Raw genomic sequence first — 22917 nt, 5'->3', positions numbered from 1 at the left:
GACATCACACATTGACCTTATGACATCACACATTGACCTATGTTACCGTTCCTTTGAGCTGTTTGACCTCACTTTGGGATCCCTAACCACTTCCTGTTTCTGGAGTCAGACGCGCTACCGTTGCGCCACAAGGTCCTGTGCCACTTCCTGTTTCTGTGCTTAACTTCATGTCCTAACCTTCCATCTACCAGAAGGGCCTTACTTTATTTCAAAATAAAAGCACACAGCAAGCAAAGTACTCTCATTTTAAGACAGATCAACATTTCAAAATAAAAGCATGGTTGAATTCAAACGGGGAGTAAAGTACCCTGAGGTTAAGTTAGTATAGACATTCAAAATAAAGAAGGGTATTACTGTATTTCAAAATAAAAGCAGACTTTTATCCAAACAGGAAGTAAAAGTAAAGTCGCTATTAAATTTCAGCTATTAATCACAAGTACAGCATTTAACGTTTAATAGACCGAGTTTTAAATCAGTTAAATCTCTGTTTTTAATGATCGTGAGAGCATTGAAAAGTACTTAAATTAAAAAAACGACAGATGGTTGATACATATTTATAACCAGGATTAAGATTGAGCGCTCACATCAGGACATTGGCGACAGTGCATAAGTGTTCCTGTAATTTCTGTTAATTAAAAACAACAATTTTCCCCAACATGCTTTTGCTTTCTGTTTTATGGCTGTGATATTAAGACAAGTAAAGATATTGTTTGCTTTTACCGACACACACACACACACACACACACACACACACACGCTTCAGTGTACCAGTAAACTTTTCTTAAACCAGATTATTTCTCCAGGATGGTCAGTTATATTGTCTTGTTTGTGCTTGAATTCCTGAATGCATTTTGCGTCCTTCTGTTTATCAAACTATAAATGCGATCTGTTTCCATTATTGCATCTCACTGAGGCTGACAGCCGCGCTCTTTTCCCGACTAAATCATTTTTTTCAAGCTCTTATTGTGTTAGTGAGCGCACCGCTTTCCAACAGAGGACACCACTTGGAGGACATATGACACACATACTGCAAAATGACATATTCTATTAGGCCTCAACAACAAACAATGTTTCATAACTTGAATTAGAGTCTTTTTTTACAAGCGGCAACCTCAGATGGTGACAAATGAAGCCAACGCTGAAATGCAAAGAGAAATGCAGTTCCTCGAGTGTCCACTGGAGGTTGGCTGTAAAAGTCGAGGTCCCCATTAGGTCCCATTAAACCCACAGTATAGTAAATTCCGCTTCCAGGCGGGCTCTCAATCAAAGCATTAACAACAAGATGACGTTGTGGCTGGCGGGAAATCATGGGAGTTCTCTCTAACCCAAAAACAAGCTTATGTGTCGGTTAAAGGTGACATATTCTCCTCCTCTTCAACCAGTTTAAATAAGTCTCAGAGCTCCTCAAAACATGTGTGTGAAGTTTCTTGTTCTAAATCCACTCTGATCCTGTATTTGATCATGCCTATAAACCCCTCTATTTCAGCCCTGCTCAGAACAGGCTGTTTCTGTGTCTGTACCTTTAAATGTAAATGAGCTGTGTTTGACCACGCCCCCTCTCTGGAAGGGCTTGGGTGTCTCAGTGCTTTCTCGCTCCATGTCCTATTGTTTACGGAGAGAAGGCAGACTCAGAGGGCAGAACGAACACCTAGCTGTGGGAGTGTCACCCACCTGGGGGAGGGGTTACTGCCCTTTGTGATGTCATGAAGGGAAAATCTCTAAACGGCCTGATTGAGCACACATTTTCTGAAAAGTGGAGCAGGCTAAAGACGAAGAGGATGAACTTTACTCATCATTGGGGGGTTTGTAGACAGACTAGGGACACATATTAGAGTTAGAGAAACATGGTGAAGTGGATTTAGCAGAATATGTGACCTTTAACAAATCACATGCATATGTATTATTGAAAGTTTGCTTCGGCTCTGGCAAAAAAATAAAATACAAATTGGGGCAAAAGGTCCAACCAGAGAATGAAAATTAATCTAGTATCTGATTCATGATGTGCTTCACAAGGTCATAACAAAAAAATGTTTTCATGAATCTTAAAAGGACTAGAAAGCAAGTTATAAGTAGAGCTTAAAAAGGACCAATCAGATGAGAGCATCGTCTGTTCTTAAAGTGAGCAGGAGCACTGAAGCGTCTCAGGGAGGTGAATTACACAGAAAAGGGGACTGTAGGGACAGAGGCATCAAGATTAGGATGGCACGAGAGTTCAGAGCAGGTGAACTGTTAAATACAGTTAGCTGTGAACTTTTGTTCCCGTCTTGTTGGGATTTAATATTGTCTCTTTTTTAATCTCTTCATTACAAAAGTTCAGTAGCCACCGGTCAGCAGAAAAGCGCACTATAAAAATGTTTCCCCGGGGCCAAAACACAGAAAGAGAGGACGGAGTGATTTTCAGGCTTTAAGTGTCGCAGGGAGGAACTCAAGTGTGGAATCATTTCTTCTCCATATGACTGAACTTGTTAGCTTAGTCCTGTACGTAGACTGTATAAAACATGGACGTAGTCTCAATGACGTCACCCATTGGGTTCTGAAGAAGCGTTGTGAAGCCCAATGATGGTGATGGCCATATTGAAAACGCTATTTCAACCTTACTTCTGATCTTTTAACAGAGTTACAGGCAAAATGGTGGAGCTGAGGTGAGCCGAAATTGAACATTTCCACATGCTGTTGGTCAGCGCTGCGCACTATGTTGCCATTCGCGGCCACTGTAGTCAATGCTCCTGTTTCCACATCACACGCCTCGGTTCGTCTCTGGAGCGTGAATATTTTGGCTTAGACAGGAAGTCAGACAAGGAAACGCACAGAGTGTCCAGTCAATTTCAAAATAAAACACAACATAAGGACTCGCAAAGGTAACCAACATCAAGTCAAAATAGGCACCGAATGAACAACAAGTGACCATCTTGTCTTCATTATACATTTTTCCACAAGTGTTTGGTAACTGCATTTGAGGGATCAACTCAATTCATGTGAATATCTATTTCTATTTATCTCTAAAGATCGAACATGGATCAAAGAAAGATGTCGGCGGATATATCAGATTTTTTCCATCCCTAATATCGATATCGGTAACATCAAGTCCCATATCGGTCTCTCAACACAAAGCAACGCCTACAGTAAATTCAATATTAACCTAAATATGATATATACGCCCTAAATAAGACGAAAACAATTACACAAAAGTTAGTTGGCTAATCGAGCACATCCGGAGTTACAACTTTTAAAAGTTTTTCATCATCTAAAAATAAACAAGAATGGAAGTTGTCACTTTTTTTTGGACGACATTTAGTCTGTTTATTAGTTCCAGTTGCCTTCACCGTCAGAAACATTTTCATTTTCAGATCCAAGTGACGAGATGCTTAATGTTACCAAAGTGTGCCGGGCAAAAAGGGAAATGTGGTTGTATTTTGAAATGAAATATGACAAGCCTTCAAGTTTATTTCAGCCGTGCACTTTCGTTCTGACGTTTGAAAACATAGAATTAAGGATCTGTTTGCCTCCAGGCACACTGGATATTTATTTGGTTACAAAACAGAAATGGTTTGAATCACTAATAAGGAAACGACACGACACATCCTCAATCATGGGAGGACTAGCAGTCGGATTCACTTATTTAAAGCATGTAAGGGAAGCATGGCAGAGCATTCTAAACTGTCATCATTAAGTCAGCACATTTCCTCTTTTTGCTTTGGAAAAAATCCTCACGTATCCTTTCTGACCTAGCTGGGTATTTTTTGGTGCTGATGTCAGAACTCAGAGATAGAAACATTTACACAGCGACAGGTGCAGGGGGGGAGATATTTCAGGTGGAGAGATCCTTGTTTGATGTGAAAGCAGCATGTAGATATTCATCTCCTGTAGGCCGGTCAGGCTCGCCCCCTTGTTATACTCACACAGATTCTCTCCCTTTTCCTGACACGTGCAACGTTTGAAATCCCTGACAGCTCACCTCCTGCTGTTAAAACTGCTTAAAGCGGCTTTTCTCACCATGAAAAGTACTCTAATACACATGTGTGTCTGACTGAGCGTGCATACCCTGCAGTCAGCAGAATCAGTCTGCTTTTTAAAACCAGGAAGCCAGACATCGTGCTGCAGCTAACCATGAAGGCAGGCTGCGACAGGATGACAAAGAGAGACGTTAGGACTTGGACTTATGCAGTTAGACACACACTAGTTTTTTATATAGAGTAGGGCTGTCCAAATGTCCTGCTATTTTTTGACATTGCATGGGTGTCACTAATTCTGCACAGGTGTGAAGCTTCCTTATAATAATAATAATAATGCATTTTATTCATGGGCGCCTTTCTCATCACTCAAGGTCACCTTACAGACAGCGCAGTAAAGCAATAAGTAAAAACAAGAACACAATCAACTACATGAAAATAGCAATAATAAGAAGGGTGTGGTCAGACAGAATAAGTTAATCTAAAAAGGTGTGTTTTGAGCCGTGATTTGAAGGTGGGGAGAGATGATGTCATGGATGGTTTATTGGAAAGAGTTCCAGAGACGGCGTGCATTGAGAAACATATTTGTAGAAATGGAGTAGGGACGATGCTGACAGTGTCTTCTGTCCTCCAATCATCAGTCGCCCTATTAACATAAAAGTAACCTAAAGTGTCACCATGTCTGTTTTTAACATCCTGCACATCAGGTAGTTGATTACTGCCTGAGCGCTCCAGTGCGACCTCTAGAGGTAGCCTCCAGTAACACACTTATCAAACATACAATTAAGTTCATGTCACATCCGGTTGTGTACCAGGTGCAAGGTTAAACAGCGAATATATCTCTGGCCTAACACTTGCTCATAAATCCTTACTTTACACAATCACAGTCTCTCTCTCGCTCTCTCTCTCTCTCACACAGCAGCCACTAAGGTTTCCCTGTTTTTAGAATTCCCCAGACACAGGTAGTAGTACAAGTCCCATCAATAACCACTTTCTCACATATAAACACACAAATACACACAGAAAGTAAAAACTTCAGAGCTGGTTGAAGGGACAGAATGAATCCCCCTCCAGGATCTTCTTCTATAGGGCTGTTGAAATCCCTCCTGCCTCTGCCCCCTGTTGCCAACACACTGACTCAGCAGCACATTAACACACACACACACACACACACACACACACACACACACACACACACATGCATGCACACACACACTCCCCCATGTCTCCTTTGTCAGTGTCCTCACAGGGATACTCAGAGATCCTGAGAGTAAGACGGTGCCTTCTCCACACCAGACACTTGAAAAGTTCCACCTCAGTAAACCTCCTCATTAGTATTCATCACAGGAGCTCAGCAGGGGAACAGCTTGCTCCAGCTTGTACAAGAGGTGCAAGATCATCACGGTCAGCGGTATGGAAAAGGTGAAATGCCCACCAACGTTTAGACTACTGCGTTAACATAGAAGTGGAAGAAGTACTGACGCGTTAATACACACTGGATGGTCAAATTTGAGCTGGAAATGCAGACTCGGAGTTGAGGACCAAGAGAAAGAGTCAATTGACTGTGTTAGTCAACTACAACTGACTTAAAGGCAGAATATGCTATTTTTGCACATAAAAACACATATATCTTGTGCAGCAGATGTCGCCCTTGAGCACCAGCATGAAACCAAAACAACTCACGCTGCATTGTTGTGTTAGCATGCTAATGCTAGCGATCTTTATTATGCTCGTATCTTCACACTGCATGTAAATTTACCTGAAATGACCGTGATCTAGAAACGCAGTTAATCAGTGAGTACAGTATGTTATTCTTCTTTTCTCTAGTCCCTCAATTAAACAACTTTTATACGCCGGGGGATGATGGAAACAAAGTGAAGATAGGACTCGGAAAACTTGGAAAGCATCACAGACAGTGGGACTCAGGTGTTACACTCATTAGACAGTCATGACTCAGAGTTTTTTTCAGAGGATATATTTGATTTCTATTACAATTTAAGTGTGAAAAATCGCATATTAAGCCTTTAGAAATTCATGTCAACAAGTTAGTCTGACACACCCAGATAATGCAGTTGGGGGTCGATTTACTCTCTTGCATGTACACACCTCAAATCTGCCCAAAACTGGCCAAGGCGTTCTGAGCATGCTCCTCAGTTTATTTAATAAATAAAATCACTACCAACACGTGTGTAGAGGCAAAAAAACAAAACAAAGTAAAGCAAATTTCACCAGAAACAAAGGTATGATGTTCTAATCTTTTTGCTCTCCATGTGATGATTTAAAGGATTTGTGCAGGGAGAGCTGACACCTTGAAATGCTCAGTGGCTTTGAAGATATAAAACACACACACACACATACATATATTTACCCCTCTACAGTTATTGTGTCCCCCCTCTGAGGGCCCCTCTTTTCATAGAGAGGGTCTGAGTACACATGTTGGCCTTGGGCTTCCTATCTCTGTTTTATTGCTCTCTCTCTCTCTCTCTCTCTCTTCCATCCATCCCCTCTCTTCCTCTCCGTCCCCGTCAGCTCGTTAATGTGAGCGAGAACCTGTCATCTTTGTCTCCTCAATAGTCGACCATAAAGATGATGAGTGAACTTGGGAGTTTTTGAAGCTGCACCCTTTCACCCGCCTCGGCGATGATGTCTGAGCGTCGGAGGCAGTGCAGCAGAGATACACGGCGTGCAGGGAGGTTTTAATGTGAGAGGGACAGAGCATGATGTCCATCGTGATCCGAGGACCAAACTGTGAAATACTCAAATAAAGAAACACAAACCTTATCATCCCTACTTAACTTTCTCCTAACTGTATCTCTTACATGTTTAAAATTGCTCAATAAATTATTTTGTTGTTTTTAATATGAAGCTAAAATCGACGCACAACGTTTTGTAGTTGTGTGACATCAGAGGTGTAACGATACCTCGCAATACATGAAAAATCACTACACATGAGGGACAATTCAAATCGATGAGACAACAAATATACTGTGACGCCCCCGTCACTTGATTGAGCAGCAGCGGACAGGGAGAGTCCGGCTTGTTTCTTGAGGGGATCGGACACAGCGTTCAAACTGCCCGATCACGTTGCTCTTACAGCTGTTAACTCGTTTCTCTGCTCTGAAGCTGCTCCGGTCTCCGGCATCAACAACATTACTCGCACACTGAATCAACTCACTACACACACTCACTGACCTCTGCTCTCTCTCTCTCTCTCTCTCTCTCTTCACTCGCTTCACCACCCAGACACATGCGCACTGAGCTATTCACAAACAGACATATGCTACTACTCTAACACCAGTGTGACTAACAGTTTAAACTGCAGAGGGAGGTACTCGACAGAATGGCGCTATCATCTATCTAAAGCTACTTCACAGACCTTCGTCGTCATGACCGCAAGTGCAGCCGCCACGTCTCACATTGCATTCAAACTAACATGATTCGCCTCCATTCATTACGCAAAAGCTCGCAGGGATATAAAATAATATTGACCGGGCTGGCGGCGCCACTTTTCTTTAGGTGCATGATTATGACCCAATGAAGGCGATGTTAAAAACAGCGGTGTAGTGTTCAGTAAATAAACCTTGTGGCGTGCTGGTTTCAATTAAAGACAACAGGTGACCAGAGGAGGAGTGGGCAGCATGACTCGACAGTCTCTACTTTCATGGCTCTCCATGACCTCACACCTCCGTACCTTTCTGATCTCCTTCACACCTACACACCCTCCGCTCTGCCTCCTCCATGCTCCTCACCACACCCTCCTGCCCGCCTATCACCAATGGGGGCTCGGGCCTTTAGCCGTGCAGCCCCCGTCTCAGTCACCTTTGTCAGAGATCTCAAGTACCGTACCAGTAGCGAGCAGGATTGCAAACTCCACATGGTGACAACAAAAGCTGCTCAGAATCTGCACGCTGTGGGCTAGAAAGCGTCATGCAGGAAGAAGGTTTTAACATTTGAATCATAACAGTCAGGTGCGACTTATATTCTGGATCTTAAGGTAAAACAATGCAAGTGGAGCTCACCAAACATAACATTTCGCAGTCTAGTCTGTGTACCTGTGCGAGCCTCTTGGCACAGCTTGCAGTGATTACAGGCGGTGTGAGCGTGTGTTTACGTTCTGCCCGTCTTATTGACTTTTCATCTCTCTAAGTGCACGGTGCTCACAATTAATGCCCTTTCTCTCCGAGCATGTGAGGTGTCGGTTGTACTCATTACCCTTCTTCGGGTGTGTGCGTCCGTGTTTGTGCTTGTGCTTGTGTGTGTTTGGAAAGTTTGATTTTTATACAACTGAGACCGGACAGTACGGTACCTGCACCTGCTGTACAAACAACCTCTCTAACTTTAAAAGTGACTTTCATCACTTCGCTTTTCCCGCTCGCCCTTCTCTCTTCCTCTTTCCTCGTTTGTGTCATTTTCCCCCGCTTTCACTCCCACATTTTTTAATCATGCATGTACCTCATCTCTTATTAAACCAATGAATACCCCGCTGACCTTGTTACCTTCTCCTTAACTCGCGCTTACATCTCTCACTTCATTATCCTTACGCTCGTGCACTAATTAGGTCCCTCTTTATCCAGGTAGAATCACTCGCTTCCCTTTCTCCAGCTTTTGGCTGATTTATTCCAAAAGGCGGATTATCGAAGCAGAAATTATGAAAAATGAAAGAGAAAAGACGGCAAAAGGGTGATAGATGTAAAATGATTTGTGATAAAAGTTTGGAGAAATTCCCAAAAGAAAATCAGGAACTCTCATATGTGTTGTTCTTTAGACCATAATGGATGGGTTTATGGATTTATTGCTGTAGAAATCCAACCATTATCTATACCCCTTTTTCCAATCCCAGCTGTCATTTGGCGGGAGGCGGGGTTACACCCTGGACTGAACGCCTGTCAATCACAGGGCTGACATATAGAGACAGACAACCAGACACACTCACATTCACAGTGTTGCTAACTTGGCGACTTTCTCGCTAAATCTGGCGACTTTCCAAACCCTCTTGGCGAGTTTTTTTGTGAACAGCTACTAGCGACAAATCTAGTGACTTTTTCTGGTGTTATTGGAGACTTTTTTGGTGTAAGAAACTGACGTGAAAGCACGTATTCCTCTGTAGTTACTGTCCTCAACGAGCAGCGGGTGCTGCCGTGAGCCCCTCCCCCTTCCACACGAGCGGAAACGTGATCATAAATAGAACTGAATCATATTTAATTTCTTCCTCATTCCCAGAAACATGGCGCTGCTCTCGCAGTGAAACAGTTGAATGCAGGCTAAAATTGGCTTCTGATTAGTGTGCGGATTGAGCACTGCCAAAGCCTTGCATAAAATTCAATTGTTCCATTACACACAGTCTAATTATGAATCTACATCTTTGCAAATCCCCCTCTGAGAAACAAATGATGTACATAACAATCATATTTCACAGTGATCACATTTCCAGCCCGAGTGGGATCTTTGTGGCATGATTTGGCTGGCTAGGACACACGGAGACACTTTGTCGACTAATTTTTATCTCCCGCACCCTCATCCAATCAGTGAAGCTCAGACGGCACGTCTTCCTCATTTTAAACCGCCTCTCTATGATCAAATCAATGGCTTAATGAGACAATTAAAAATACATGGAGCTGAGCATTAACAAACTGGGATACACTTGAGGGGCCATCAAGGACCCGATAAAAGGCGTGGATTTACCGCCGTTATTGTCATTCATCCTGATGATTGCTCTTTAATTGCACAGCGACTAATTGTCTGCACACTGTTTTGGCTGCAATATGGCAAACACTGTCTCCCTCGCTTGTTTCATATGTGTGGGTTCCTTTGCCGTAAGGAATGGGCTTAATGGAGCGGATGAAATCGTCCTTCTGAACCAGTGAGCTATAGGCTCGCTCCTGCACGCTGCTGCTTGGACACAATAATAAAATGACAGCTATGTAGTGCTTCAAGCATGAGAGCGCTCCCCTCGTCCCTGGTATTTCAGGCAGATACGATGAAGGAGGCTGGGAGGAGGCTGTGATGTACTTTTGATTGTCATAATGGTGTCGACTCGTTTCCATTTTCTTTTCATTTCAATAAAGCAGAAAAGCGATGAAGCCAACCTTACAAGTATCAATTATTGGAAGTGCTCTAATAATATGTCTCATGCTCTCACCTCCTCTAAAAACCACGGCCATGTTGAAACTCCTGATTACACAAAATAAAAAACTGTCAAATATGACAATAGTAAAATCAGAAGAGACTTAAAAGTGAATTCATTATTTAACAGTTTAGGAAAAGATACATATGAACTGTAATGAGCGATTAGACTCCGTCATGATCACTTCATGCACTCAGAGGGGTAGCAAGGCCGACAGCAGGATAGGATACCCCCCTATGGAGTCTGGACGCTGGTGGTGGTGGTGGTGATACTCCCACCTGGTGGTGGTGGTGGTGAACTCCCCCAATGATTAAGTCTAGACCCTGGTGGTAGTGGTGATACCCCCCCTGATGGAGTCTAGACCCTGCTAGGTGTGGTGGTGATACTCCCCCTGATAAAGTCTGGACCCAGGTTTTAAAATGTGACAGCAGCAGGATGATTGGTTGAGAGGGGTTGTGGAAGAATCTGGTCGGTGCATTACTTAAAGAATAAACACCCATAATCAGCTGATCACAGATCACACTGAGGGAGAGATAGAGAGGGAGGGGCTAAGAAAATGATGAAAATTGAATGAATGTGTGAGAGAAAATGAACTTCGGCTGAGCTTCACTTTAATGAATTACGTAGATTTCACTGAATTGATTCATGATTATGATTTTTTTAACAACCTCGTCCAAGAGGCGTGCATGCATTCTGTCTCTCCTTCAAACAGTAGCTTGTGGTGTTGTTTTTATAGGACTGTATTATATCGGGTGCTTTGGCTTCATCACGTAATGGGCGCTGGAAAATGTTTTTATCTGTTGATAAAGTTGCGCTTGAATAGAAGATTGTAAAAAGCTCCAAGATTACTTTACTGTTTATGCACTGGAGTTATACGACCGTGCAAAATAACCATCTGCTTTTTTTTTTTTTCCCCGTGTTTAATAAAAGAACATCGAAACATCATAAAAATGCTGCTCACTGACAAAAGACAATAATAACACTTTGCCTTCAAGCAATAAGAACAACTTTATGTGTGTTTATGAGTGTGGCGTGTTTACTGCAAGGATAGCAGGAAAAAAACTGTTTGCCATAAGAATATGATACAGTCAGTTTCCTTCAGTCCAGCTTTGCGTCACCTGTCGGGGACTGAAGAAAGATATCCTTAAAGGTAGAGTCAGCAGCTTTTTCCTAAAACAGAATATATACAAAAGTAAAGCTGCTCAATCATCACTTCTGGGCCTCCATACTGTCTGCAGAGATTGGATTTTTATGTTTTACTTTGTTTTGGCTGGCTCGGGACACCTAGTGTTTAAAATGAGTACTGCAGTCCAAATTCTAAACATTGTAGAGAGCTGTCTCCCCCCCGCCCCCCTCCTCTCTAGAGTCGATGCTCATGCAGGTTGCCATGTGGTGGACACTGAAGCTTCAGTGTTTATCCAGCTCTGCATCGGTCTGTAAACCTTTCTGTGTTCTAACCTCTCTCCATTTTTCAAAAGCATCTCCAATATTGATCCTAGTTTGAGCACGTTTCTGCTCGTGGAGCTTATTAGAAACATGCAGAGGCTTTTTAGGTCGGGTACAATCACTTCTATCTGAACCAGTTCTCTTGCCCGCTTACATCGCTGCAACACCTGCTGGTTTGACCTGATAACTGCTCTCATATCTGACAAACCGAGGGTCGTCCAAAACGGCCGTGTGGGGGTGTCTTAAAACCGCCTACCTTCTCTGGTCCAAACAAATCCAGAGCATTCAGGACCAGAATCTAAAGTTAGAAGGAGGACATACTGGCTGCTGCATTGTTGTCAGAGAAGCCAGCACTTCAACATAGCATGTTTCATTAATGTCTGATCATATAGTAAGGTCACTTTATCATTTCACTCACTACACATCTTACTGATTGGATCTTTAAGCTTGATTTTCCCAAAGGTAAATTTACAATAAATAACACTTTCTTTTTGCATTGTTTTCATAAAAAAACTCAAACATGAATAAGAGTACATCCCGGTAAACGAATCCACCACAAGGTCAACCAATGACTCAGTTTCCCTGTAGGCATGTTGGAAAAGTGAACGTTTATAAATGTGTGCATGTTAAATAAAGAGAAAGAACGCCCAGGCTACACCCAGGACTTAAATTTAACTTTTCAAATCACGTCCCCTCAGGGCTCTGCTGCCACGTTCAGTTAACTTTGCAGGTATTTCACCAACACTGTCATCCACGGGGGGAAGTTCAATAACAGCACAGTTTGGAATATGTTAAATAAATCTTTATAATTGCACAGTTGCAGAGTAATAAAAGAGTTGCAGGAACCATTTTGTAGTAAGTTGAGCCAGACTCCATCGCTCTGCAAAAAAAGCATTAAATGTGAGCATCAGGCTGCGTGAAAGCAGGTGCTGGAAGCTGGCACTATGGCTTTTATTGCAGATGTAAAAGGTCAATTAATAAAGTGTCGCAGTTAAGGCACACTAACTCATTTTTAAATGTGCGATTATTATCTCTTGCAGCCTGCTTTTGCCACGACTTTAGGATATTAACGTAATTATGCTTGCAAAGATGTGTGAGTCACGAGCCAGTAATAAAGATCAGATATACCCGAGGACGAGTTCTCCATCTTTCCCTCACAGAGGGGAAAAACTCCTGATGGCCTCATGTAAAAGTAAATGTGAAATCTGTTCCATTGTTTCCTAGTTTATGTATTGTAGTTTAACACATGAGGTGCTCACTCCCATGGAGCACCTTGCTGTCCCATGTGAGACACAATGAGAACAACTTGGCCTGCAAAACCGGGAAGTCGCCAGCCAAGATTAATCTTCCATTATTTTAAACATTTAGATTTTACTTTTGTCATCCTGTTACAACTAATGAAGTGGCCAGTGACCAGCTGAAGAGTTCCTTTCTCGCTTATTTGGGTCCGACACATGATGGAGGTTATTATTTGATTTATTCGGTCTTATTTTTGTTTTGTTTTGTTCCGGTGTGACATCAGCAGGCCCCGCCCACAAAAATGGCTGGGCCACTGAAAGACCCAGTGAATGGGCCCCTCCCCTGAAGTCATTTCATTTGGATTGGTAGGGTAAACACTAACCTACTATCTAACATTTGCCTCGTGGGCCTCGCTTAGATCAGCTTTTGGAGCTGACAGGAAAAAGTTTGATGCAGGCTCTGGATTTTTTGAACATTCCAAAAGTTACAGTTCAAACCGGTTTACAGCAGGTTCCTGTTCTGCAGCACATAAAATACTACAGTGAGTGAGAAGCTCGAGTCCCGCTGGCTGTGTTGTTGTCAGAGCCATCTTTACATGGACGGGACGGCCGGCTCCTCCCCTTGTGTATAAAAGCTGTTTTAGTCAAGGACTAGAGAGAAGAAGAAGAACATACTCACTGATTATTTGGATGTTAGTAAGAGTTTTTAGATTACGCTCATTCTGTGTCAATTTACATGCACTGTGAAGCTACGAGCTAACTAAAGAGCACGAACATTAGCATGCTAACACAACAATGCAGGCAACTGCAGCTCAAGCCAGGGACAATTTTGTCTGCCGCTTCTGCTTATTTGTGATTTATTATGGTGCGTTCTAATTCATAACTCCTTCATGTGAAGTGGAGAGGGGGTTTGTAGGTGTGTCTCTGGTGGAGGGTGGAGGCTTCAGAATAGTGGCGGTGTTGCCAAACAGCAGTTACTGGGATATAAGTTTAACAAGAGCAAACACATACAGATGATGCCACGACAGAGCATAACCACCAGTGTAGCCTGCATGCACACATGATCGGCTCTGCTGCAGGTTTGTAACAAGACGTTAGCAGAACATAAAGAAAATGAATGAAGACATAAGCATGGGACGCACAACACCAGACTGATTAGAACGACATCAACTATTTCATCAAGGAAAATCTTCTTCTAATCTTCCGCTGAGTCTAAAGGGGAGAGAGGATAAGCTGTGATATTTACTAAACTGAACAGAGCTTTCATTTCAAATCGGCCCTAAGCTAACACCATCACTAATTGTGTTTCTGCAGTAGCTGCTTCTGTCTGCTTTAGAAGATGCCGTGACAACACTTAGAGCTGCGCGGTGGCACAACCTTTGGCTGTCTTTTCATCTGCACCTTACACCATTTCATCTGCCCTCCACCCCCCCCCCCAGCCCCGACTCCAGAGATCGTGTTGATTAATGAAGATGACAAACGGCACTCATTTATCTCTCGCTCTGTCTCTCTCTCCCCTCCCTTACTTATATTAATGACTGTAATCAACTCTAAATAAATAATTTGTGTCCCTGAGTGCATGAATCTCAGCCTCCCACCTGTGGCAGATCCAAGAGTTGAATTAAAAAGTGCTTTGCGATGCTGTTTTCTTTCTTTCGGTCTCCACCCACACCGTTTCCCTCTCTTCCCTTTTCATATTTTCCCCCTGATTTATCTTCGTCTGTTTCTTTTGAGAGACACGGCGGAGAGATTAAAGGTGTGCTGCGGCACAGCAGAGGCCTCGTCTCTCTCTTTTCTCTGACGTCTTGAAACACAACAATGTGGTGACTGGCTTGTTTCCTGCTGTTGCATCATGGTCCTCCAGTACGCTGTTTACTTTCAAAGGGCCAAAATAATACAGCTGCTTTCCTGTTTGCCCCCTTCTCTCTCGCTCTTTCATTCTCTCGCTCCTTCAACAGTGAGGTGTCACACTTATGTCTCTCATATGGTTCAAGACACTTTGCACCAATTTGGCTCAGAATTTAACTGTATGATCTTTTTCTTGCATTAGGCGAGCGGGCTGGTGGAGTTTGGATAAGGTCATTTTTAAAGCTGTATTAATGATGGTCTATAGTATTGGATTGCATTATATTTGTTATTCTAAGGTTGATTTTTTGGGCCTTATGTCCTTATTTAGAGAGGACAGTGGATAGAATCAGAAATCAGTGAGAGGGAGAGAGTGGGTCATGACATGCGGGAAAGAAAGCCAAAAGTTGGATTCAAACCTGGACCGCCCACTTGGAGGAATACAGCCGCCACACATCGGGCTCGTGCCCTAACCACTAGGCTACCGGCGCCCCTGCATTTTCTGCCCATCTACAACTGGAGGGTGGTAGGATTATACAAACAACTTTCAATAATACAAGACAACAGACTACAGCTCGAGTCATCACCTGTCACAGAGATTTAAAGGAGCAATATGTAACTCTGTAAACCTTTTTGCGTTCTAACCTCTCTCAATTTTTCAAAAGCATCTCCAATATTGATCCTAGTTTGAGCACGTTTCTGCTCGTGGAGCTTATTAGAAACATGCAGAGGCTTTTTAGGTCGGGTACAATCACTTCTATCTGAACCAGTTCTCTTGCCCGCTTCCATCGCTGCAACACCTGTTGGTTTGACCTGATAACTGCTCTCATATCTGGCAAACCGAGGGGGCGTCCAAAACGGCCGTGTGGGGGTGTCTTAAAACATGTTTGGTATATACAATTCCTGGCTGGACTGCCTCTGATGTAATAACGGCAGCAGCCAATGAGAGTGAGCAGACTAGGTAGCGTCACCAAACCGATTTTGCATACTCACCCTCAACTCATGCTGCAAATTAAATACATACACTCCAAGTCACGTTCAAGTTCCTGTGAGATCTCATGTCTGTGAAATTGTTACTAGAAACGGCAGGTATGTGTTCTCCGGGTCAGGACGTGTTGTCTAGTGTCTGCATTCAGAGGATTTTAATGTTGAAAATCGTCTGAAACTGTCCTCATGTCTGTGGTCTCCCACGTTTTTAAAATCGGTTGAAGTTTGAAATGGTCTCGTGTGTGGCCAGCATCAGCAGAAGCTGCAGCCTGGCTCATCAAGAGACCTGTAGTATAAGATCCGTTCCAGAGATAAGCGAGACAAAATTGAAGTAGTTATATATTGCTGTGCTTTTTTTGCATAAACTTAAGTGTGGGTTTGACCAAATAATGGGGGCTTCAGTCATCTAGGCTGAATCTGTTTTCTCTTTGGTTGAAACAAAGCAATTCTTTTAAATGTATCAGTTGCTTGTGATGGCCATCCTTTAAGCTTCAGCTCATCTCTGGCTCAACACTTTCAAGATGTTGACGTGCTAATGTGGAACCAAACGGCCCTCGTCATCTGCTCAGCGGGAGTGACGAGTTATAATTTCCAGTAAATAGACAGAACCATTTCACTCATCGTCTGATTCAATATTTCCACACATGTGCTACACATTTCATAATTTGGTTTCCACAAATCCCCCCTTAGGAGCATTTTCCCTCACAGAACACACAAAAGAGCCCACTGGGCTTTTGAATATTCATTACATTTGACTTTCCAGACAGAGAGAGAACTGACAAGCATATCTCCGATGGAATGCTCATCTTAATCCGGCGATAAGCCTCGCCGTGTTTGAATTATTAATCACAGAGTTTAGTGAGTGAAATCCAGGCAAAGCCAACATTTTTCACCTGACATTAAAAAGTTATTCTGCATTGTCTTTGATGTCTTAATTCAGTGAAATATACTGAATTAGCAGCTCTGTGAAACGGAATGCAAGGTAGACACAGAATGGGATGCAGTTTTGGTCCACAGAATTCTAAATTCTACAGTTCTGTTACTGTTTTTATGTTTTTTCTCTTGATTTGCATGTTGATTAATAAATAGTTAAACAATTTTTAGTTTGCATATGTAAATAAGAAGCCTCCCCTGTGATCTTTTATCTCTAAATGTGCATTTGATCCTCATCGGCGCAGCCAATGGGAAGCTTTGAGCCAAAATAATCTCTACATTATTTAGCGGGCATCCATGTCTTAAGAGTGAGAGCGTGTTGGCCACTAATTGGAATATGGATGGTTTGATTCCCTCTTCCTCTTGTCCTCATTTTGAAGTGTCCTTGGCAGGGATAATGAACCCACAATTTTCTTTTGAAGGCAAACCATTGCAGTGTTACTGTGTGTGAAAGGCCATGAAACTTTACAAGTGAATCCATCTATTATCTCTACCGCTTTTTCCCATTTGTGGTAGCGGGCGCTGGAGCCAATCCCAGCTATCATTGGGCAAGAGGTGGGGTTACACCCTGGACTGTACACCAATCAATCACAGGGCTGACATGTAGAGACAGACAACCAGCCACACTCACATTCATACCTACAGGCAATTTAGAGTCACCAGTTAACCTAACGAGCATGTCTTGTGGGAGGAAGCCGGAGTACCCTGAACCCCTCCTCCCGACTCTCACGCCCTGATTTTTGACTTTATCCATTCTATCCAAAGCCTAAGACCACAGGTTGGGAAACCGACGCTTAAGGGCATTCCCTTATGGTGGTTTCACACTCGGGACCCGGGCCCGGATTCGAGTAAGACTGACCCCAAAGTCCGGTTGATTTGATCTGTGTGAACACAAATCTAGCATACTAGTACCTTACTCCTGTACCGTGCCCGAGTCAGTTTGAAGAGGTGGTCTCGGGTACCATTAATGCATCCGCACTCAAACAAGGAAGTGAGACGGCCATATGACGTAATTCTAAACGGCTCCTGATGCCTCCTTATTTATCCACTACACTGCAGGAATCATACAGCCCACTGTTAAGGCTCAAACCACAGAAAGCAGATTTTGCTGATGCTTCTGCTAAAGAGTTGCCTGAAGTCCCCTGATAAAGCTGTCCAACAGACTCTGTCTTATTAAAATCCCAGGCTCCACTTCAATTCATAAAAGGTGAAAAGTGATTGAGCCAATGGCCGGACGCGGCCAAGCCTTAAAAGCAGCCAGAAAAATATGAAAAACAGTCATAAAATCCACATTTAAACAGAGCAAGGACACTTTCACAAGTTTCACTTTTATCACCTCATCTCTTACCTTAAATATGCTGCATTCAGCAAAGTGCCAGGATTTTTGACCTCAGGAAAACTACAGAGTGACTTAAATAAGACAAAAACAAGATGAATTATCTCCATGGCCATAGGACAAATCCTTCCAAATGCAAGACAGGGTGCTTGGAGAAAGTGTTATCATACATCCATTCATTTTTCTTCTGATTATCCGAGGTCGAGTCGCGGTGGCAGCAGGCGCAGTAAGTCAACCCAGATATCCCTCTCCTCAGCAACGTTTTCAGAATCAGAATCAGAATCGGGTTTTCTTGCCGAGTATATGTACACATACAAGGAATTTGACTTGGCGTATTGGTGCTAAACAATTAACAAGGAAATAACACAGAACTAGCAACAGCTTAAATAATACAGTTTAAGAAGCTATTACAATATATAAAATATAATTTAAAAATTAAAATATAAAATATAAAAAGTAAAAAATAAAAGATACAAAATGTACAAAAGGTGCAATGTAGGAGCTGTGTAGTGGACATAGAGGTGTGTGCCGCTCCAAAGGATGTTGTAAACACAGAGATGATGGTGTTGGAATCTACAACATTTCTGACTTCGGTCAACAGGTAAAAGGCAGCGATAACAGTACCCACTGTGGCTGATTATAGGAGACCAAAACAAACATTGGTATCTAGGTGACAAGCCCCTCCCCCTCGGCTTGTCGCTTGAGAGTTTTTCCTTAAGGCTCATGCACAATGCAAATATGCATAACCAGGGAAGTTCAAAACTACTGAAGACAAAAGACATTCACACACGTGTAGAAAACAGATATTAAGACATATGATGCAAGGTATGTTACTCACCACTGTCATGTCCAATCTCCAAAACCGTCGACTAAGGAGAAGAAGGGTGCAGAAGGTAAACTCACAAAGCTCATTGAAGCTGCCTCCACCATGCAGGCAGTGTTTACTTTGCTTAGCCACACTCTTTATGGTAGCCATCCCTCGACTCCTTTTACAGCGTCTCTATGCATCGTGTCCCATCACTGCTTAAAGGACCTCATTTACAGAGCTGAATGAAAGTCCGGGGGAGCAAAACCATCAAACTTTATTATGGCCTCGATGCTTTAATGTGGAGTCGTACAAAAAGTCACACAGGGACAATATCTGCTGATTGATAACAGAACGGGGACTCTGAACACTTACAGTAATTATGTATTTTGCTTTAACACTATTCAGATGTTTCAACGGCAAGTACAAGAATGGAGATAATTGAAAATTTAGGTGAAAAGTTGACTCAGAACTTCATTGTACCGTTGTCGCCTCCCCCAACCATATTTTTACATCTGTATAAAATTCTGAAAAGCTTTGTATAACTGAAGCATCGCACATTATTAAAATCAGTGCATCCATTAACATGTCTGTTGCTTAACGAAGGGTCCTGTTGTTATTGGCGACAGCAGATTTCCTTTGATGTTATCAGTGGGAGGGACGTTTGCAGGAGGAAATTAATTGACTAAAAGCTCTTGAATCACAGAGGAGAGGCAGATTGCTCACACGATTTTTCATTACTGGACAAAATGTGCACAATGACAGGAGACGTTGACGTAATCTCAAAGTGTCTAAATTTGATGAGGTCTGCTGCAGAGAGGCCTTTTTAAGCTTGATTCTATTCCCTGTTTTGTCGCTGTCGGCTCACATTGAGAACCAACACTTCACAACTGACTACAGCTATAATAAGACTCTTTGATTCTGCTGTTTAGAGGATTACTGACTGACACATCAATTAGAAGAAAAACTCAAAAGAATTTGTGCAGCATATAAAATAAAAATAAAGTGAAAGCATCTATAGTCTCCCATCACAAAACTGCATCAACAAGTAAAACTGCTCAGCAGAGACAGATCTGCCCGACATCCCAGCACCCTCGGTTATTTTCTAAAAGTTATCTTTAAACACAAATATCTTCTACTGAGAGGAAGTACCAGTAACAAGGGACGTGTGTGATTTGTAATGTTAGTGTAAGTACTGAAGTTAGTGACAGTAATGACCTACATTGCTGCATTACAGACAATCCGTCCTTCTTCTTCCACTTATCTGAGGTCAAGACTTCCCTCTCCTGAGCAACGTTCCCACCTCCTCTAAGGCGTTCCCAGACCAGATGAGATATATAATCCCTCCAACAAACTTTGGGGCTGTTTTTCGAAACCGCCTACTAGATACTAGTGTTGTAGTCAAGACCAAGCTAACCGAGACAAGACCAAGACATTTAGGGATTGAGACCAAGTCAAGACGAAGACCGAGGCAGGGCAAGAACGAGACAAGACCAAGACCATAAATATCAATGAACAATCATCATCTTGTGTGCAGCGTGTCACTCACTTAGACCATAACACCGGGAAGGTTGCAGCTGTAACCGGGGGATAAAAATCTAGTTATTTGTTCTTTTAGGAAGAGGCATTTTCCTTCTAATCACAGTGATGATGTGGAAAAATAGACGATCAGTGGTGGTCTTGACCGGTCTCCGCCCAGTCTGAGACCGAGACAGGGCCGAGAAAAAAATGCTTTAGATTCCGAGACCTTCAAAAAGTGGTCTCGAGACCGGTCACTTGTCTGTAGTATGACTGCCAGTTATTCTGCAGTACACCAGACCCGCTAAACTGGTTTCTGGTCTTGGAATGAGGAAGTAAATAACAGCCCAGCTGACGTCGGATGTCGCTACAGTGTTGCTCCACTTACAGTCTGAAAAAAGCTGACAAGAGATTCATTCAGATTTTCATGATTTAGAGAATCAAAACAGTATGGGGTAGCTTGCAGTGTAGGTACAGAAGTAAATGTCCTGCAGTGAGTGTGCACTTCTGGGGGCGATGAGCTCAGGAGGAGGGGGCCTAGTTGTCCTATTGTTTCAAAGACTAAACTTTGAAACAATATGTGCATTATTTTGCCGTCATGCGTCATTTCTTCAGGGGGTGTAAGACTGTCCCAGCTGTCACCACCAGGACAGCTTCCTGTCTCCCGGTGTCTCTAAACCCTTTTTCACACCTTTCTGAGCAGGCAAGAAGTAAAATCTCTGCAATATAAAACACAAATTCTGTGAAATATGCTGACCCGCACCTGCTGTTTTGGAAACCTGCACTATGAGCTGTATTATAGGCCAAGAGCTGAACCAGAGAGAGAACTAGGTAGATGTCTGAGACAGCAACTAGCACAGCACCTCTCCAATTTAAAGCAGCTTCACTTCCTCTTTATCTCACTTTCTCAAACTTAAACCCTCATTTTCCCTCCTCTCACTCCAACCAGCTCTGACTATCAACCCGCTGCCTCCACCACCTCCTTAGTCTCTGTAAGCATTTCTAACACACACACACACACACACACACACACACACACACACACACACACACACACACACACACACACACACACACCTTGCTTAAGGGTGGCCTTTCACTACACAAATCTCAATTGCTTTTTCACACAGTCCATCGAGGAGTGAGAGGCTTAAGGAGGGAGAGATGGACGGGATAAAGACAGCAGCACACACACAGAGAGAGAGAGAGAGAGAGAGAGAGAGAGAGAGAGATGAGAAAAAGAACCTAATCCCAGATTGATGGCTGCTAATAAAGTTTGATTATTACTGACAAGGCACTCTGAGTTTCTAATTGACACTTGTAATAGCCTGGGAGCCGAGACAGTGAAGGAAGTGAAGAGGCAGAGGGAGGGTTTTTCTGTTGGCTCAGCAGAGTTTGAGCAGCAGCAAATCACTGTCACGATTAGAGAATAAATGAAAACATGGATGAACAAAATGAACAAAAGGGATCGCCACCTTGACCAATAGAGACAATTTAGATACATCAACTCTTCAGACTTCACTTCCAACCTTTTCTTAGACAGAAAACAGCAGCTGATCTACTGGTCAATCTATGTTGGTACCATGTCAGTGTTTCGTCTGTTGCAGCAGGTAACCAATAACTGCACATGTACTGCACTGCTGAAGATTTCTAGAAAATGTCAGGACAAGCTAGTCCTAAAATCTTCCTGAATTGGCTATGAACTGCTAAATTTCACCAGATGCGTGCTCTGTCTGTCTCTGCTCAGTCACGGCAGCAGAGCTGGTTCTTACTTTATTCAATGTGTGTGCTTCCACTGGCTCCACTGCGTCTCAGCTCCGTCAGTCCTCTGCAGCAGATCCACAAGATATTTACCACAGAGCAGATCAAGTGGGACAGGAAGTCAGACCCTGAAACAACATTAAAACATCTGGTTTATTTTCAGAATAAAACACTCTGTTTTGACTGTGGAGAACAATGCCCGTATGTGTTATTGTTGATGTGTTTATAAGGGTTTTATAAGGTTTCATACCACATGCATCATAGTATCTCACGCTGTCATCATTGATTCTATAATTACTGTGGGAATTGCAGCTCTGGGAATGCACGTTTCTGGTGGAAGTTCTGGGTAACATATGCAAATCACAGTTGGGGGGGTGGGAGGGAGGAAGTCTCAGGAGGCAGGGCATGATGTGAAAGGATGACTGAGAAGAGTCCTGCACTATAATAAGAGTTTTTTTGCCTTCATATCACTGCTACATGATATTTAATATAATAATCGAAAAGATGCTGAAGCAGCTTCACTACGTGCATGACGAATGCAGAGGTCGCTGACGGCTTGTTGTGTTCCCACAGCATCTAACCCAGACATCACAGACATTTTAGTAAAACAAAATGGAGTAATGCTTCTCATTGCGCAGCATGATTAAAAGTGGCCTAAAATGTTTTAAGCATGTCGTCATGTGTTGCTTACTGCAGTTAGCCATCATGAAAAACGGCCCCCGTGGGATGGTCCCTCATCTCTATGTGCTGCTAAGAAGGCAACGTTTGACATGTTGGCCAAAAGTGAAATCCTGTTTTCCACTCATGTGCTTTTGGTTTATTTTTGTTGCTTAATGTTTTGAGAGAGAGAGAGAGAATGGGTAAAGATTTACGTCAGTTCAGACACTCTGTTTTCTGACGTTATGCAGCACTTGCACAGTTTTTCCTGCAGGTTACTGAAGCGATGCATCTCCCTGTACACTTAACTATGCGTT

The 22917-nt window shown here is 42.8% G+C and overlaps 1 protein-coding gene across 1 annotated transcript in view; it reads left to right on the top strand.

The window, feature by feature from the left end:
- LOC132994457 (zeta-sarcoglycan) overlaps nucleotides 1-22917 on the top strand; it is a 390284-nt gene that overhangs the window by 310186 nt on the left and 57181 nt on the right. The window lies entirely within an intron of this gene.

Source organism: Labrus mixtus, chromosome 2 (assembly GCF_963584025.1).
Source record: "Labrus mixtus chromosome 2, fLabMix1.1, whole genome shotgun sequence".
NCBI classification, from domain to species: domain Eukaryota; kingdom Metazoa; phylum Chordata; class Actinopteri; order Labriformes; family Labridae; genus Labrus; species Labrus mixtus.
This window is presented reverse-complemented; position numbering and strand designations above follow the sequence as displayed.